Source organism: Pteropus vampyrus, unplaced genomic scaffold, assembly GCF_000151845.1.
Source record: "Pteropus vampyrus isolate Shadow unplaced genomic scaffold, Pvam_2.0 Scaffold353, whole genome shotgun sequence".
Lineage (NCBI taxonomy): Eukaryota > Metazoa > Chordata > Mammalia > Chiroptera > Pteropodidae > Pteropus > Pteropus vampyrus.
Genome location: NW_011889134.1, coordinates 604,841 through 611,315, shown reverse-complemented (window position 1 = coordinate 611,315; position 6,475 = coordinate 604,841). Strand labels below are relative to the sequence as shown.

The 6,475-nt window shown below is 34.9% G+C and overlaps 1 non-coding gene across 1 annotated transcript; it reads right to left on the bottom strand.

The window, feature by feature from the left end:
- Positions 1-6,167: 6,167 nt before the first annotated feature.
- On the bottom strand, positions 6,168-6,286 carry LOC111731197. Its single transcript, XR_002776990.1, has one exon. It is a non-coding gene; the product is annotated as a 5S ribosomal RNA (ribosomal RNA).
- Positions 6,287-6,475: the final 189 nt, after the last annotated feature.

Genomic DNA, 6,475 nt, shown 5'->3' with positions numbered 1-6,475 from the left:
ATTTAAGATTTCTATGTACCTGATCATGTCATCTGCAAATAAGGACAGTTTTACTACTTTCTTTACAGTTTATGCCTTTTATTTCTTTTTTTTGTCTTATTACACTATTGAAGACCTCCGATAAAAGTATCTACGACTTCTCCTAGGAGTGGTGAGAGTGGACGGACTTGCCCTGATCTTGATTTTAGTAGGGAAATGTTTTAATCTTTCACCATTAAGTATGTTGCTAGCTGTAGATGTCTTTTATCACGTTGAGGAAGTTTGTTTTTTGAGAAGTTTCATCATGAATGAGTTTTTAATTTTGTCACTTGTTTTTTCTGCAACTACGGTGATGATGATATGATTTTTCTTCTTTATTCTGTTAAATGGCATCATTTTGTATTCAAATGTTAAACTAATATTGCACTTTTGGAATAAACCCTATGAGAACATGAAAATTATTCTTTTTCTGTGTCGTTGGGTTCAATGTGCTAAAAAATTTTTTTAAGGTCTTCTACATCTAAGCTAATGATAATATTGGTCAGTAGTTTTCCTTTTTCGTAATGTCTTTTCTAGTTTTGATAAAAAAGTAAATGTGGTCTCATAAAACATGTTTGTAAGTGTTCTCTTCTCTATTTTTTAAAAGGATTTTTTTGGGTTTGTTTTTTTTTTTTCTTTAATTTTTTGAGTTATTTGTTTGTTGAGTTTTTTTGTATGTATGGAACTTACCTTGTTTGTTTCCCTTTTTTAGGGATTATAGCCCTCCCTGACTGTTGTCCAGTTTCTGAAAACAGTTATTTTATGTATTTAACCTAATTTTGTGGTTGTTTATAGTGGTAAGGCTGTGTGGTACCAATTATTTTATCATGGCTAGGACAGAAGTATGTAGTAAAAAATTTGTTTAAATTGCTGTTATTATTAGGGTAATTCTAAATTCAACAGATTCAATATTACCCCAATGTCGATCATACCTTGGTAGATTGTACTAATCTTATTTCCATTGACTCTACCCCCCAAACTAAATATTAATATAATTAGTGTAATTCAATATTAGCAAAGGCTAGTGAAATGAACAGCAAGCAGTCTAGATCAAATAATTAATGGCATTACTTTTACTCACTTCAATTCTGAATTACATGGAATACAAAGTAGTAAAGTTAGAGTTATTTTACTGATATGCTCCAGGAGTGTGTTTTGCATTTCATCCATTATACTTATTACTAGGAGATTAAAAGTTTAAAAGCCATGATTTAGAGACTTACATGTTTCAGAAACGTTATAGCTTAAATATGCAAAACCTCTCTAATAAAAAAAAGTGTATATGATTCTGGCATTTTAGCAAAAACAAAGTGTTTCCCAGTAGACTGTACAAGGACTTTGCTGTTGCATCTGTGTCTTCTGCATGCCTTTGTCCCTGCTGCTTCTCATCATGAGATTAGACCATGTAGAAAACAATAATTTTCCAAAATGACACATAATATCCAGGGTAAATGGGGCAATTATTAAATTCATATCTCTCTGCATAAGGAACCTTGCTAGAAACCTAATACTTTGCTTCTCAGGCCTGCTCTGGGCCTAAATCTACTTTCTTAGATAAACAATCAAATTACTTCAACTTCCTTTTTGGAGTTAAGTGGGATATTATACAAATGATAAAGTAAAATTGAAAACCACCGGGCAGTTGTGGTTCTTGCCTTTACTTGGGGCTGCATCCCACTTCTGGGTCCAGAGGGAGAAATCCTCAGAGCTAGGGATTACCGTGGTTATCCTATTGTGAACTTTGAAGCAAGAGTAGATTTAAAAAAACATACAAAAAAGCCCTCTGGCATTACAGATTGTTATGTTGACGCTGTAATTAAGGGTAATGTTACATCCTTTGCAAAATCTTAAATGATATTACGATGTGGAGAACACGTAAGAACATGCTAACTGATTAACACTGGGTAAAACTGTTTTTAAAAATCACATTATAATGCAATGAAATAGTTAATACGTTCCTTAACTGATAGCACTGATGAATTTTAGCTATGATTACTCTAGACCTTTTCCTACCATGTGTCTTCATCAAAATTAACCATTAGAGCAACAGAGGGTCAAAGAATCTTTTTAATCTCTGCTGATAAATTCACAATTAAAAAAAAAGATTGATGGTTTGTTTAATGCAGTGGATTACTAACCCATTGTGCTTCAAAAATTCGAATGCCCGGGGCTCATCTCCAGATATTTGGATTTAATTGATCTGAGTAGAGATTAGTCATTAATATTTTTCATAGAATTTTAAATTTGAGATATAATTTGTATACTATAAAATTCACCCTCTTAAAATATATAATTCAGTGATTTTTAGTGGATTCACAAAGTTGTGCAACCATTGCCACCCCTTGATTCCAGAATGTTTTCATCTCCCCAAAAAGAAACTTATACCCTTTAACAGCCTCTCCCCGTTCCTTCCTCCTTCCAGCCCCAGCAACCACTGATCTACTTTCTGTCTCTATGGATTTGCTACTCTGGACATTTTAAAACAATGGAATCATACAATATGTATGATTTCACACAGCATAATGTTTTTAAGGCCATATTTACCGTAGCATGAATCATTATATCCTTCCTTTTAATGACTAAATAATTTTTCATTTATAGCTGTACCATATTTTGTTTATCTGTTCATCAGTTAGACATTTGGATTGTTTCCATTCTGGCTCTCATGAATACTGTTGCTATGAACATTCATGTCCAGGATTTTGTGTGGATATGTGTTTTCAGTTCCCTTGGGTATATATTTAGGAGTCAAATTACTAGGTCACATGGTAATGCTGTGTTTAACTTTTCAAAGATCTGTCAAACTGTTTTCCAAAGTGACTGCACCATTTTACATTCCCACCAGCAATGTGTGAGGGTTCCAATTTCCATACTTCCTCCCCAATAAACACTTGTTATTATCTGTCTTTTTTATTCTAGCTATCCTGGTGGATATGAAGAAGTAGTATCTCATGATGACTTTGATTTGCATGATGACTTTGATTTGCATTCCTAATGACTCATAATGTTGAGCATCTTTTCATGTGTTTATTGTCCACTTGTATATCTTCTTTGAAGAAATGTGTATTCGAATGAATTCTTTGCCTATGTTTAAATTAGATTATACTTTTTTTATTTTTGAGTTGTAAGAGTCTGTATATTCTGAATACTAGAATATAGATTTATTGATATGTGATAACTGATATATGACTTGCAGATATATGATTTACCAATATTTTTTCCTATTCTGTGAGCTGTCTTTTCATTTTCTTATGATGCTCTTAATTAAAGTTTTTAATTTTGGTGAAGTCTAATTTTTCCTTTTTTTCCCCTTAGTGCTTGTGCTTTTGGTAGCATATCTAAGAAACCATTGCCTGATCCAAGGTCATGAAGATTTATACCTGTTTTCTTCTACAGTTTTATAGTTTTACCTCTACATTTATGTCTTTGATGTATTTTGTGTTAATTTTGTGTATGTAATGAGGTAAGGGCCCAACTTTATCCTTTTGCATGTAGGTATTCAGCCATCCTGTAATTCTATTTCTGTTTCCACTTTTGATCACTAGATACAATTCTGCATCCTGTTCCGGTGTGTGGTTTTTTCTCCCGCACCCTCCCAAACAATTCTCTGACACCAACTGTGTGACCTATAATTCAGTTCAATTCTGACTCTATTCACCTAGAGATAGTATCAGATTCCACAGTCCCACAAGAGTCCCTCCAACCTTTCTGTCTCACTTCAGATGCTAGTAGGAAGTCCAGGTTATCACCTGGGCTCTGGCTATGGATCCCATGACCGCCCCCTTGGGTTCTATTAATTTGCTGGAGTGGCTCACAGAACTCAGGAAAACGTTTGCTTTCTAGATTACCAGTTTATTATAAAAAGATATAACTCAGGAACAGCTAGATGGAAGAGACGCACAGGGCAAGATATGGGTAAAGGGGCATGGAACTTCCATGCTCTGAGTGCCTTACTCTCCCCACTCTTGGAGCCTTGTCCTTTCGGGGTTTTATGAAGGCTTCATTGCTTAGGCATGATTGATTAAGTCATTGGCCATTAACAATTGATTCAACCTCCAGCTCCCCTCCCCTCCACTGCCCATTGCCCCAGAGGTTAGGGGATTAGGACTAAAAATTCCAAACCTCAAATCACTGGGTTGTTTTTCCTGACAACTAGCCCCCAGATTTGTAGGTGCTCTCCAAAAGTCACTCCATTAACATAGCAAAAGATTCCTCTATGGCTCTTATCACTTAGGAAATTTCCAGGGTTTTAGGAGTTTTGTGCCAGAAATGGAGACATATATAAGACCAAATATACATTTCTTACTATAAATCACAATATTACTTGTCCTAACACCATTTAGTGAAAAGATTATTCTTTCCCCACTGAATGTCTTGGCACCCTTATGAAAAATCTGTTTATTTCTGGACTCTCATTTTTATTCCATTGATCTATATGTCTGATCTATTCCAGTACCTTTCTTCATTACTGTAGCTTTGTAGTAAGTTTGAAGTCAAGAAGCTTGAGTCCTAAAACTTTGTTGTTCCTTTTCAAGATTGTTTTGCCTGTTCTGGGTCCCCTGTATTTCTATATGAATTTTAGGATCAGCTTGTCAATTTCTACAAAATAGCCATCCTGGATTTTGATAGAAGTTGTGTTGACTCTGTATATAAATTTGAACATCTTAACAATACTAAGCCTTCCAATCCATTAATATGAGATATTTCCATTTATTTAGGTCTTTAATTTCTTTCAACAATGTCCTATAGTTTTTAGTGTACAAGTCTTGCAGCATCGATATTTTTCAAAGCTCTTCAGATAATTATAGTGTGCAGCCAGTGTTGAGGATCATTGCTTAATGTCCTGAAGATTGTCCCCCAAATCCAAATCCTGTTATCTGTCCATATATGGTTCTGGTAGGGACAGGAAAGTGGGGTTTACCTTGACCAGGATGAACCACTTCTGAGAGATATCTGTTTCTTGACATTTCACAGGACAAATCTGATAGTAACATTTAATTATACCCTACAGAGAATCCTAGCATTGCAAAATCTTGAGAGGTTTGAGAGTTAATTTGCACTGGCCCAGAAGGCTGAGATTTTATCCTATTTTAATGTCTGCTGAGAGTGAATGTCCTTTGAATGACCTCCATCAGTAACCCATTCTCACGTTGACTAACTCTCTCCTCTGAAAATATCCTCACCCACTACTTCTGCTTTTCTATTTATAACTAGATTTTTAATCCCGTGGGCTCTCTATCCCATCTGTACCAAAATTACAATATGTTTAAATTCTGATTATTCAACTTAAGGCAGTTTTCAGTGGATTTGAAGAACATCTGTTCACTATTTCCAGTACAGAGACTAGAAAGCCTTTGTTGTTTGCTTTTGTGTTGTTTGTTTGGTTTGGTTTAGTTTGTATTCTTTCCTTTGGGCTCTTCATTTTTGCCCTTCTGACACATTGCCTTCTGGGCTTGACAAAATTACTATGAGATCTGAGAGGAACGAAATGACTTCTCACTTTAATACTGTGTTTTATGATCCCATCAATGTCTAAGTAAGGCTATGAGTAGCTGGAGGTGTTGATTTAGGGTGGTGTTATGACACATGGTTGGTCTATCTCTGTTTGAGGAAACTTTGAAAGAAAGTAGTCCCTCTCTGGTTTCACATCTCTCTCCTTCCCATCTCTAGACCTCAGGGTTTCTCTAAGTCTTGATACTATCTACATCTCTGAAATTTGAGTCCACATGAACTACCTGGAGATTAAGGAGTAATCTGGATTTCTGGAATATTGATGGAGAAACAATCTCTTCAGATGGGACTGAAATATAGGCCTAAGATTCTTGCCTTTTTCCTATTGCAACATGAATGGTAGATGATGTTCATAGCCATGCCACTCTTTTATGATCTACCCAGATATGGAAAAAAAAATCTGGAAATATTTTACAGAAAAAAATAAGAAAATACTACTAAAGATCTTTTTTCTTGATTCGATATTAATAAAATCATTTCATCCATCTAAGTAATCAGTTACTTGGAATTTCCAAATGTTATAACACAACATAGAAAAACACAGGGTTTGCCTAATTTTTATTTAATTAACTTTATTATTTCTTTTTTTAGGTGGGGCAACCCTTGTCAACTTACAATCCCTTATTTTTTATTTTTTACACCTACAGCCCCTGGTCTTCCTAGGTGGTCTCCCATCCAAGTACTAACCAGGCCTGACCCTGCTTAGCTTCCGAGGTCAGATGGGATCGGGCTTGTTCAGGGTAGCATGGCCGTAGATGGTGTGTCTAATTTTTAATGTCATTTAAAATGCAAGACAAGTTTCTCAGCACATTTTTCCACAGGTATATTAATGGGGCAAGGAAGAATTACAATTGAAGAATAAGCTTAGATAAAACTTAATGTGCCATCTGTTGAATGTTTTAAAAATTAATATTAATGTCAATAACAATGCTAATTTTATTCACAT